Raw genomic sequence first — 13,702 nt, 5'->3', positions numbered from 1 at the left:
TGCACAGTGAATGTCTTCCGACGTCGCGGACCGGAAATTTTTTGGCCGGGTTCGGCCAAAACGAGTTTGGCCGAACCCGGTGAAGTTAGCTTCGGTTGTCGGGGTTCGCTCCTCGCAAAGACACTCCGTTTGGATGCTTGGAAACAGAAAAGCACGTGGTGCTTTTCTGTTTCCATTCATCCTTTTGACAGCTCGTGCGCTGTTCGCACGGAAGTGCTTCCGTGCGACCTGCCTGGTTTTCACGCACCCATTGACTTCAATGGGTGCGTGATGCGTGAAATACGCAGAGTTATTGAACCTGTCACGTATTTTGCGCAGCGAACAAACGCTGCGCAAAATACACGGACTGTGTGTACTGCCCCATAGACTTCTATAGGACATTGCGTGCCGCGCGAAAACCACGCGCCCTACACGCTGCCAAATCACGCTCGTGTGAATCCCCCCTAAATCTCACAGAAAAGATTCAGAAGTGTCAGGATTCTGAGTACACATGACGTCCAGGCTGGATGGTCATGTGTATTCATTATCAGGACACTGGATTAATGTTAATCAAGCAGAATCGCTGTGTATGTGGCTGCAGATCATGTTCTAGTAAGAACGCGATTCTGCTGTATAACTGAATAGAGAGGAGTGCATGATGCCGATTGGTCAGCGTCATACACGCCCCTGTACAACGCCCACTTGGTCGAAAGTAAAAATACTCCCACTTGGGCATTAAGAAACTCATTAGCATAAACCAAAATCGCTCCTAACGTTGTGAAAATAGATCGTTTTTTTAAATAAAAAGCATTACTGTCACCTACATTATAGCGCCCATCTCCTTATATAGGAGACAGGGCACTTATAATGTGGTGACAGAGTCTCTTTAAAGTATAATTTTGGCAAGAATATCCCAAACTTTCCCCTCGTCATAAATAGTGATATGCTCTTTTCTAGAACATCGGATACCGAGGACTGGAGGATCTTCTGCTGAGATAGATAGATAGATAGATAGATAGATAGATAGATAGATAGATAGATAGATAGATAGATAGATAGATAGATAGATAGATAGATGGATGGATGGATGGACGGACGGACGGAGGGACGGACGGACGGACCGACAGACAGACAGACAGACAGACAGACAGACAGACAGATAGATAGATAGATAGATAGATAGATAGACAGAGACAGACAGACAGACAGACAGACAGACAGACAGACAGATTAGATAGATACTTCTATATGTGCTTCTCTGATGTGTTGCCCTACTTGCTATATGCCTCGCTTCCTGCAGCCTGTTTAATATGTGGCAGTCCTGTGACGAGCAGACGTCATGTTGGTGCCAGTTTGATGTACAGACGTAGCACAAATGCTGCTGAGGTTTTGCATTTGATGTCTTCTTGAAGCCTTTGATGTGGATGCATCAGAGGCTTTGATATAAAGATGTCGACAGTATAGAAACAAGGAGAAACCTCCAGCTCACCGGTCTGCGTCTTCAGGTAGCGTCAGTCGGATCCCCGTGACGGCCCACGGTATATGGTAGTAGAGAAGAGAAGAGATTGATCCAGCGCTGAATTGATTTAAAAGGGAAAAGCACGTCCCATGTTTATTGTAGAAAAAATTAAAATTGGAAAGGAGACGCAGTCCCAAGGCAAAGGTAGGAGATGTATGGGTAAATACCCAAAGCCTACGCGTTTCGAACGCGGTCTGCGTTCTTAGTCATGGCAGGAAGGTGTTGAACGTGTGTCTGGGACTTCACTTATATGCACAGGATATCAGCTGTTGAAATTAGTATGCAAATGCCAGTAATTAGCTCCGGGTAAAACAGAAAAAAACAAAGGCAATTAATGAGTAACGAATAACGGAGTGGCAATGCAGGGAATAAATAGAAGAATTTATCTGAATTTGTATATTTTGAACAAAGTAGTTATTTCAACTAAATAAGTAAAATAAATTTGTGTGCAATATTAAACTAAACAAATTCAAATTAAATGTTAAATTTTGGCATATGGTGGAGGAGACCGGGACACACGATCAAGGAAATAAATTTATACTTTATTTACTCAAAAATATACAAAGTACAACAAAATATGAAGACAAAAATTAAAAACATTAAACAGATAGTTGAATGTTGTTAGAAGAGAAGCAATTGAAAAAGATATAACCATATATCATACTGTCAAATATTTGAAAAACTGCATATGACAGAATCACGATGTATGCCTAAAGAATAAACAATTAATGTATTATTGTGTATACACGGGAGAAGGTATCTGAAACATTATACATGAATAATTATAACATATATTAGCATGTCATTTGGACTATTTGGTGTAGAGCATTAGTGTATAGATGAGTTAATTTTTTAGAAATATCCTTTATATACAATTATGCTTGGAGAATGTAAATTGAAATAGGTTGTGAACCATGAGGGATATAGAATTCAAAAGGGGAGCTATAATATAAATATCTGCCGCATAATGGGACACAAAATAAATGAAATACAACAAGCAGATGCACTTGTAAACTACATAAAGATGGGGGAACTTTTATTTGAATATATAAGATAGAATTTGTATGTTGTTCTTGAGGTATAATGTGTCGCAAAATACATATATAATATAAAACGTAGCAACGTATAATAAGTCAGGAACATAAGACATGGGTCTGCTAATATATCATTATATTAACTATTTGTCTGGCATGAGATGCATATAAAATGTAGATCATTGAAAAGATGATATATCGGGTATGTGCACTCAAGCTCAAACGCAGTAATGCTGCTATAAATCGCATAGTGTAAGGAGGGTTCTTGATATTTCTACGAGAATAATAGTAGTTATTGGCCACACAAAGTTGTGGCTACGTGTCACTATAATTTAAATGATATTATTTGAAGCTTACATACATTGTGTGAAAATGCTGCGATGCTGCTGTAAATCACACAATGTAAAAAGAATTCTCAATATTCGTAAGAGAGTAATAGTTGTTATTAGCCACATATAATGCATATACAATATAGAACACAGCAGTGTATAATAAGTCAAGAACATAAGGCATGGATCTACTATCATGATATTAAGTATTTGTCTGGCATGTGATGCATGTAAAATGTAGATCATTAAAAAGATGATATAACGGGTATGAGAACTCAAGGTCAAACGCAGTAATGCTGCTATAGATCGCATAGTGTGACACTCTGGAGCTGAAAGTTGTATACCACAGATCCAGGGACATTAATAAAACTCCAAACTGAGCCTGGTAAATACCTACGTATCCAGCATTTGGACTATTTTTGTCCCATGCTAGATTAAATAGATTTCTGGGCTATTATTTTAATAGGATTAATTAATTTTACTGTATTTACAAGACCTGTTTGCCTAATTTAGAGGTGCAATACCCTTCCCAAAATTTAGGACAATGTGAACATATTCCCAAATCTAAATATTCCTTTATACCCCATCAACAATATTAATAAATCTGCTCCCATGTCTAGTCTTTATGGCTATGTAAACCTTTGAAGACATTTTTTGTTTAATAAAACATTGCATTAGAGTGTTTTGTGTAACTGAAATATGTTTTTATTAAAAATTATTTTAATATCTTTACGCAGGATCCACCTGTTATCAATCACATCTAAGGCTTCTTTCACATCTGCGTCGGGGGCTCCGTTCATGGGTTCCGTCTGAGTTTTCCGTCAGGGGAACCTCAAGAACGAAAACCAAACTGGAACAAGTGGATACCATAGGTTTCTGTTTGCATCACCATTGATTTCAATGGTGACGGATACGTTGGAAATGGTTTCCGTTTGTCACCGTTTTGTAAGAGTTCTGTTGTTTTGACGGAATGAATAGCGCAGTCGACTACGGTATTGATTCCATCTAAACAACGGAACCCTTACACAACGGTGACAAACGGAAACCATTTCCAACGTATCCGTCACCATTGAAATCAATGGTGATTCAAACGGAAACCTATGGTTTCTGTTTGGTTCAGTTTGGTTTAGGTCTACCGGTTTCCCTGACGAAAATCTCCAACGGAACGTGTGAACGGAGCTCCGACGCAGATGTGAACGAAGCCTTAGTTATGAACTTAGATGTGATCAATAACAGCTGGATCCCGCGTTATAACACACAGGACCCACTCTCACCGAAGCCATCAGTCCTGTTGACCTGACAGATACAGGTTTCAGCGCAGTATACAGCTTCTATGTATCCAGGATACATAGAAGCTATATCTGAAAAAGTAAACATTAAAACATTATTCTTAAAAAAATAATACAAAGTTGCACAAAACACTTTAATACACCGTTTTAGTAATAATAAAAAAAAAGTCTTCAGTGTAAATATCCTTTAATGTGCTGCACATTAAGGTCTCATGCACACGATTGTATTGGTTTTGCGGCTCGCAAAACCACGGGTCCATATAGTCCGTTGGACCGCAGAAATCTCTTGTTGTGCATCTGTGTGTCATCCGGACTCACGGATCCGCAACAATTCGCCAGTATTGGTGAAGCCACAAATCCGGACCGTAAAATGACTTGTCAGGAGTTTATGCAGTCCGGATTTGCGTCCCCGGCACCGATCTGTGTAAATCACGGTCATGTGCATGGGGCCTTAGAAAAGAATGGGTCCGCAATTTATCCTCAAAAATGCGAGTAAATTGTAGCCTCAAAAATACAGTCGTGTGCATGAGTCCTATGGAAAAGGTCAAAGAGATATTTTAAAACAAGGCACACAGACAATTCGTCCTTTCATTAAAGAAGACCTCCAGCGAAAACAAAACTTTCCATCATAGCACCCCCATCTGATTGTGTATCACACTCTGGATTTATTTTATATCAATTGTACTCAATTTCCTGCAGTTCAGTCACCTCTCTGCTTCTGATCAAACACCATCCTGATTTTTAGACCTCTCTCTGCTTTCTCTTCCTCTATGCTATCAATCCCATGATGCCTAAGCACAGCATGCCATGAGCAGATAGAGCCAGTATCATATCTTCCTGCTGGGGAGGACAGAGTGATTAACCTTACCTCAGTATTCTCCTAGATGCCATTATAGCCTATAGGTGATGGATGTGTTAAATGGATACCTAACAGTGGCATTTGCCTCCCATAGACTTTAATAATATCCGTTTAATGGATACATCATGAAAAGAGTCATGGGAGTTCATGACATATCTCTTAAACTGATACCATTATAGCCTATGGCCGGTATTTTCAGGACCGAACACAGTTCAGGGAGCCGGACCTCTAGCATCATAGTTATCTAAGATGCTAGTAGTCTCTGCTTCCACGTGGGAATACTATCCCATACTGAAAACATGATTACAGTACGGGACATTATTTCCGCTGCAACGACCAGATCCCTGTATAGGGGGTTAAAGAGTGAAGACCGAGGAGTCTACCTAGATAACTCCCTAAGCCAAATACATAAAAAGTAGGCCAAAAACGTGATGTGTGCAGGGCATTGTCTTGTAGTCATCCTAAAATACAGTCTGCATTATAGTGCTAGTCTGCATTCAAAATTATGCAGCCTTCAGAGCTGAAATCTCCCAGAGTTCCGGGATAGTTAAAAGTCTGCACAGAGTTTTATCTTGTAATTTGAATTTTTGGAAGTCTAATTCTAGGCACTGTACAGTGATCTAATGTTGGAAAAAGTACTGTCCCACTGGACTATAGCACTCGCACAGCATCTGTTAGGGAAGTGTCCATCAACAAGCTTGCTGACTGTTTTCAATGACAATCAGCAGAATTGTGAATACGGCTCTGGACTATTTTATATAGGCTGAAATTCACAGCCAGTGCAAGATAAGCAATGTGATATATCTAGAAAATTACTTAACATTTTATGTAGATTAAATAGGAATTTGAAGCGATCAGACCTACAGCCCTGCAAGTCTTTGTTTTTGTTTTTTATCACAATCAATATCTGTACAGGGTAATAAAATTAAATAATTCCCTGATCATTTCTTCAAATAATAAGTAAGGGTTACTTATATTTAATGTTAGGCTTTACAAATGAGTACATTCTGCCAACTGCAATAATCCTGGTTCCAGCACTTTTAATTCACAGAAATGTGCGTATTGTATGCTGTAGTATTTATAGCTAATGGTTGGACTCTGTAAGAGATGACATCATACAAATACAGCTGCTCTGGCCTTCAATAGCTCTAATCTATCACTTCAGTGAAGCGTCTATAGGGAACAATAGTGGTGTAACAAATCTCTCCCGCTGTCTAATTGTCATGCACCATCAAAATGCTATAATATTTCCTTTCTAAGGCCTCATGCAGAGAACCGTGCCCGTAAATACATCCCGTAATTACGGGCACAGCCGGTCGCGGGCAGCCGGCCGTTTTTACGGGCCATGCTCCCATTATAAAGTATAGTAGCACGGCCCGTAAAATAAAAAAATAGGACATTTTCTATATTCTTCAACGGCACGAGCACCTTCCCGTAAGCAAACGGGAAGGTACCCGTGGCCAATAGAAGTCTATGGGTCCGTAATTACGGGCCGTAATTACGGGTGTTTTTACGGTCGTGTGTATGGGGCTATAGTAATCCCATTCAAGGAGAAGGTCAGCTTCTCTATTATGAATTACCACTCTTGGGCAGAAAGTGAAACATTGATCTTACACTCCATGACTAGTGTATCCAATGTAAAACTGATACCATGTTCTCAGACTGTAAAATTATATATTCCTATTAGCTAGAATATAACCTATAATTAATCATTGTTGCCCAAGAAACAGGTTCAGTAATGCAGCAGCATCAGTTATGTGGTAAAAGAAAAATGATATAACATAATAGTGACATTAACACACTCAATATCTTAACTGATATGTAGAACATGTCATTTGTAATAGATTTAACAATTTAATTAGCCAATTTTGTTATGTGTTAAATCAACCGGCTAACTAATTCTATCAATGTCTCTGAGGGTACCCAGACATATAGCGGTTGTGCAGCGGTAATTGCAGCCTGGCGGTTTACCGCATATTGCTGTTGTTTCATAGCAAGTTCAGGTGTAGCACATGGTTTTTATGTACTTAACCTTTACTTGCTGGAAAACTACGGCAATTCATCACAAACCGCTTAAATTTTTTGCTGCACTATACTCTGCCATGCCGCAATTACCACAGCACAACCGCTACGTGCAGGGGCGTAGCTAAAGGCTCATGGGCCCGGGTGCAAGAATTCAGCTTGGGCCCCCCTACCCCTCCCCAGCACCACCATCATCATCAGACCCCTGCGTGCTCCTATGCCCAGACGCCTTGCCCAACAGCCCCCATAGTATAATGCCCCCACACAGTTAATGCTCCCATAGCTGCCCCCACACAGTTAATGCTCCCATAGCTGCCCCCAATATCAGCCCCCCCATACAGTATAATGCCCCCATATGTGCATAATTACTTACCTATCCCCGTTCCCACGTCGAGTGGAGGATCCTTCGCCTCCTCCGGTGTGTACTATGAGTGACTCAGCGCAGGAAGGCGCGATGATGTCGCTACATCCCGCCTGCCTGCGTCGAGCCGCTCACGGCACAGGGAATGCTGGATCAAGGAGATGTCAGCTCCTTGCTCCAGCATTGATTGGAACCGGGACCTCGGTGAGTGACTCACGAACCCCCGGGGGGACGCGACCCACAGTGTAGGGATGTCACGATACCAAAATTTGGACTTCGATACCGATACTTCGTTTACTTTGCCAACAGTAATAAAAAAAAAAAAAAAAGTTCTTCCATTTTCTGATGTGAGGCACGAGGTGTGATGATGAATTTTGAATGTGCCTCACATTAATAGTAATTAACCCCATCATGTTTCTCAGCCATAATGGGCTAATATGTAAGGTACATGATGGGGTTAATTACTATTAATGTGAGGCACATGGAGGTTAAATTCATCATCGCACCTTGTGCCTCACAATTAGGCCCCATGCACACGACCGTAAATAACCTCCATTCACTTTCATTGAGCGCGGACACATATCCGTAGCGCTACGGATGGGTGTCCGTGCCGTAGAAATGTTCCGAAAATTATGGAACATGTCCGTCCTTTTGCATTTTGCGGGCCGTTCTCCCATACTTTGTATGGGAGCACGGCCCGAAAATGCGAGTGGCAGTCGGCGGCCGGCCGTGCCCGCAATCGCGGGCCCTGATTGCGGGCACGGTCGTGTGAATGGGGCCTAAGTGATAGAAAGCTATTTTTATTTTATTTTTTTACAGAGTACACATCATAAATGATGCAAAAAAATTGTTGTGCAGGTTATTACGGGCGTGCCAATACTGATTATGTGTATGTTTTATGTATTGAGACTTATTTTAATGTTTATTATAAAAAAAGTGTATGTGTATTTTTTTTATTTAACATTACTTTGTTTTTATTTTATTTTTAAACTTCAATGTACTGGCCTATAGCTATAAGCCAGTACATTAGCCTGTGTACGGATAGTACACAGGCAGTTGTTAGGACATACCTCAGTATGCCCTAACAACAGGAAATATGGTAGGACAGCCCTGGGGTCCTTCAACAGACCCTGGGCTGTCTGCCCATATATGGTATGTCCCTTAATCGCATCACAGGAATTCCCTGTGACGCGATCCAGGGGCATCCCCCCTTCTCATTTTCCCCTGAATGCTGCAGTCAGCTTTGATCGCAGCATTCAGGAGAATAGCGGCGGAGATGAGCGGTTTCTCTGATCTCCGCCGTTATAGAGCGGGGCTGCAGCTGTGTAATACAGCCATTGCCCCGCTCCTGATATAAGTGCGCGCGCGGTCAGCATGAGGAGATGCGGCCGGCGCTGCACTAATGAGCGGCGGTTCAGGCATTGAGGACAGAACATGGGGGTGTTTTGTAGCGCGCCCACCATGTTCTGTCTTCAGTGCCGACGCTCATTAGTGCAGCGCCGGCCGCATCACATCATCCTGACGGCGCGCACATGTTAGGACTCAGGAGCGGGGCAGTGACTGTATTACACAGCCGCAGCCCCGCTCTCATACACTCATGTGTATATATACTGTATTGTGCAGTTTGCGGTGGAGGGGGGGGGCTGTGATTTAACGCTCCCCCCCTCTCCACCGCATACAACACAATACATTACAAGGCATCACATACATTACATTACAATACATAACGTTACAACACAATACATTACATTACACTGCAGCTTACCTGGAGTCCTCCGCACCGACTCTTCTGCTTTGTCTGGAAGTCGTGTCACGTGACAACACGGTCACATGGTACACTAAGTGTACCATGTGACCGTAACCCGGAAGTGCCGGCTTCACGGCACAGAAGATTTAGTTAGAAAAAATGCTGTATGGCAACGGGGGCCCGTGGGCCCCCCAGGCTTAGGGGCCCGGTCGCAACTGCGACCGCTGCGACCCCTATAGCTACGCCACTGGCTACGTGATTGGGAAGCCTCAAATTGGTTGGATAATTCCACTGCAGAATAACTAGTATTAAGTATTACTTTCTGCAGTATCTCTGCATACTTTTATTTTTTGTAGCCCACATTAGTATTTTCTGCAAGCTGTGATACTTCCAGTTGCCTGATAACCACTATACTTCCTGTCAGACTGGCCACTATTTGGCCCTATGTGGCTACATGGACTAAAGTGCATCATAGCCCATGATGTGATGATCAAACAGGTGCTTGGCCCATTACAAGACACAACTCTGATAACTGTACTGTAACCGTAATCAGTCCTGCACCTGCGTCCATCACATGTCCAGGAAAGATCACTTTAACAGTATACAATGAAGTTCCTAGGGCATGACAGCAAGCAGAGATCTTGAAAACCATAAGGAATTGATGCAGAAAGTATTTAAGAAAATTGCATTGCTTTTCATTATACAAAGACTAAGATTTATTTGCTGAAATTTGAAGGTGTTTTCCATGACTGCACAACTGATGACCTATCCACAGGATACGGATGTAGCCATCTTTAACTTGATTATGATAACTTGCTGCAGCATGATATCACACAACAAAATCCATTGAAAAGTCATTGAAAAAGTCAAGATAATGGATCTAGCCACTGTGTAATTAATGTGTTAAAAGTCAAGGTAAATACGGCTACATCTGTAGGTCCTCAGTATATGATCAGTGTGGGACCGACACCCGGATCCCACACCGATCAGCTGCTCTGACTGCCTTCGGGCACCGGATGTTTTGACCGGTATGCAGTAGCCGGAAGCAGATGGTTTTGACCATTGCATAACAGATGAAAAGTCATCCAAACTTTTCTGAAAAGGTCACCAAAGATCCTGAATAGCATACAAATCTGCATTGTTATGGAATGTTATGGAATCTGCATACGGGTAAATTCAGACATGGCAGAATTTTTCCCCTGCAGATTTTCGCCCGATATGCTGAAAATAAGCAAATAATCCATGGCAAAATCTTTGGGCAACACATTTATTATCCAAACCACAAAAAAAAAAAAAAAGTTCTGGTTAGGGACTCGCAAGGCACTGGGGACCCTTGACGTTGGGTTGCGAGCTTTGCGTATTTTGGCCAAAATAACAACTAATACCCCATGTTTCATGGATATTTCTTACTACGTATACTACACTTTTTTTCAGGACGCAGCCGGGTCTTATATGCTGGGAGGGCATGATGTGCTGGCGTTTGGTTTGGAATGCAGAGCAGCCCGCTTTAGCTAACACTAGCGGCGTTACAAATAGGCTGTTATTCGGCAAGATACGCCATGCCTGACGACTAGCACATTATCCCTCCACGTATTACACATAGTACTGACACCCCATGTACTATTCACAGCACTGACCCCTATTCATCACATTTATTTATTATTTATTTTTATTACATTATTACACAGTTCTGACACTTTCATACATACATATTTATTTTTTACCATCCATTCACACCCTAGCACTACACTGACACTCATTTATCGCACACCTTTGAGCACTTAGTTCGCCACTCCCCTCAAGACTAGTGGGAGGGGCTATCACTATTTAATGCACACTCCTTCTGCAGCATTCTTTGACCCGTCTGCGTCCTGATGGGAACGGGTTTTCACCCACCCACCTACCTAGTAAGTTTGGCCTTTTTTGTGGTTTTGATGATATCTATGTCCCATTTTTTCTGTTTGTGTTTTTAAATTAGGAACGAAAAGTTCTGGTTAGGGACTCGCAAGGCACTGGGGACCCTTGACGTTGGGTTGCGAGCTTTGCGTATTTTGGCCAAAATAACAACTAATACCCCATGTTTCATGGATATTTCTTACTACGTATACTACACTTTTTTTCAGGACGCAGCCGGGTCTTATATGCTGGGAGGGCATGATGTGCTGGCGTTTGGTTTGGAATGCAGAGCAGCCCGCTTTAGCTAACACTAGCGGCGTTACAAATAGGCTGTTATTCGGCAAGATACGCCATGCCTGACGACCAGCACATTATCCCTCCACGTATTACACATAGTACTGACACCCCATGTACTATTCACAGCACTGACCCCTATTCATCACATTTATTTATTATTTATTTTTATTACATTATTACACAGTTCTGACACTTTCATACATACATATTTATTTTTTACCATCCATTCACACCCTAGCACTACACTGACACTCATTTATCGCACACCTTTGAGCACTTAGTTCGCCACTCCCCTCAAGACTAGTGGGAGGGGCTATCACTATTTAATGCACACTCCTTCTGCAGCATTCTTTGACCCGTCTGCGTCCTGATGGGAACGGGTTTTCACCCACCCACCTACCTAGTAAGTTTGGCCTTTTTTGTGGTTTTGATGATATCTATGTCCCATTTTTTCTGTTTGTACATTTATTATCCAGCAGATTTTTCCGTGGATTTCACCCCTTGCACTGTAAAGAGTGAAATCTGGGGGCATGCCCTAAAATCAGCACAAAAAATTCAGCCACGTCTGAACATATTGCAAGGCACATTTATATACGTCTTGAGGTGTCTTTACAGCTTTTATTTGGGACGTACCACATCTGTTAGACTAAGATACCTCAAAAAATATTAGTAGGCTTTTAGGGACCTGTATTTTCAGGTATTTTATTTTAATTGGAAATGTTCTTTGAGTGTCCTTAATGTTATGTTGAATGTTTCTCTCTTAGCACGAAACAGGTATTAATACACTCCGCTGAATGATTACATGAGAAGCTGCAAAGTGATCAATGCGCTTCCAAGAACTCTCTACTTCATGTAACAAAAACAGTTGCGTTGTTACTGACATCCTCCTTTAGTAAGATATGCTGAAAATTTAAAATGCTGAACATTCTGGTATATTTTAGAGGTCACAATTTTGTAAAACGTTTGAATACTTAAATTCAGCCCTGTCATTTTATTAGCATAGTAATCACACGAACAGCTAATAGTAACAGCAATTATGGCAAAATATGAAGCCATACTACTATTGACATCTCCCAAAGACTCTTCTGGTATCTATAAAAAGAAATAAGAAGAGTTTAGTGAGTATAAGATAGCATGCATCTACCAATACACTTAAAGGGTAACTAAACTTTCAGAAAACTTCTGAGATGTCATAGGGACGTGTCAGAAGTTTTGATCGGTGGGAGTTCGAGCACCGATAACCCTACCGATCACTAAAACGAAGTGGTAGAAGCGCTCGGGTAAGCGCTGAGCCGTTTTGTTTCTCATCGACTTTTCTCGGAAAGCCGAGCAGTTGGTGTATGGGCTCAATAGAACGTCTTCCACCTTAGAATTATGGCCTTTGGACAATTTTGTCATGGGCCCCTTAACACTCAAGAGACACAATTTTTTGTTTGTTTGTATGTTTGAAAACGTAAACTTTTTACCTCTTTTCCATGTTCAATTTTAAAGTAAAGGTTTTTTTTTAGACTTGATTGATTCAACCTGCTAAGGATAGTAAAAAAGAAGCAGGTAATATACTTACCATCAAAATTCCTCAGCGACCCAGCGCGATGACTAAGCCACAGTAATGTTAAATCCTGACTTATAATAATAATAATAATAATAATCCTAATTATCCATAGAGCCAACATACTCCACAGCACATTATTTTGTCCAATGGCTGCTGGGGGATGTTAGATGACTATGGACAGTGGTGTAACTACCGCTGTAGCAGTCATAGCGGCTGCCACCGGGCTCGCGGCATGAGGGGTCCGTTGCACCCGCCGAAACGGCCCCCCCATGCCCGATGGCACCACTACCAGCCGGACTGGGACTTAAAATCAGTCCTGGCATTTTTATATATATATATATATATATACAGTATATATAAAAAATATATATACAGTATATATATATATATATATATATATATATATATATATATGAGCTTGGTACTGGTGCTGTATATATGTCAGAGCTTGGTTCTAGTGCTGTATTTATGTACTGAGCTTGGTTGTGGTACTGTATATATATATGAGCTTTGTTGTGGTACTGCATATATGTCAGAGCTTGGTTCTGGATCTGTAATTATATAGGATATATTTATAATAACAAAATTGCAGGGCAGATGGAATTGTCCTCAATTCATCGTATATTTCATGGGAACCTGTCTGATAGTTTTAACCCCTTGAAACGCCAACATGCAGTAATGCATGATCTAACAATATTTCCCCTGTACGTTTTTTCTCAGATGCAGCAAAATCTTTCAAATCCACTTTTAAAATGGCGCACACTATATGCTAATTACTCATTAAAGGGTCATGGGGCGGTGCCGCTATCCTGATGAGT

At 41.4% G+C, this 13,702-nt stretch overlaps 1 long non-coding RNA gene across 1 annotated transcript in view; it reads left to right on the top strand.

Annotated features, from left to right (window-relative positions):
* LOC142761082 (uncharacterized) overlaps nt 1-13,702 on the top strand; it is a 96,817-nt gene that overhangs the window by 38,064 nt on the left and 45,051 nt on the right. The gene's annotated exons all lie outside the window — the stretch shown is intronic.

This window comes from Rhinoderma darwinii, chromosome 4, assembly GCF_050947455.1.
Source record: "Rhinoderma darwinii isolate aRhiDar2 chromosome 4, aRhiDar2.hap1, whole genome shotgun sequence".
NCBI classification, from domain to species: domain Eukaryota; kingdom Metazoa; phylum Chordata; class Amphibia; order Anura; family Rhinodermatidae; genus Rhinoderma; species Rhinoderma darwinii.
The sequence above is the reverse complement of the archived record's forward strand: the minus strand, read 5'-3'. Positions and strand labels throughout refer to the sequence as shown.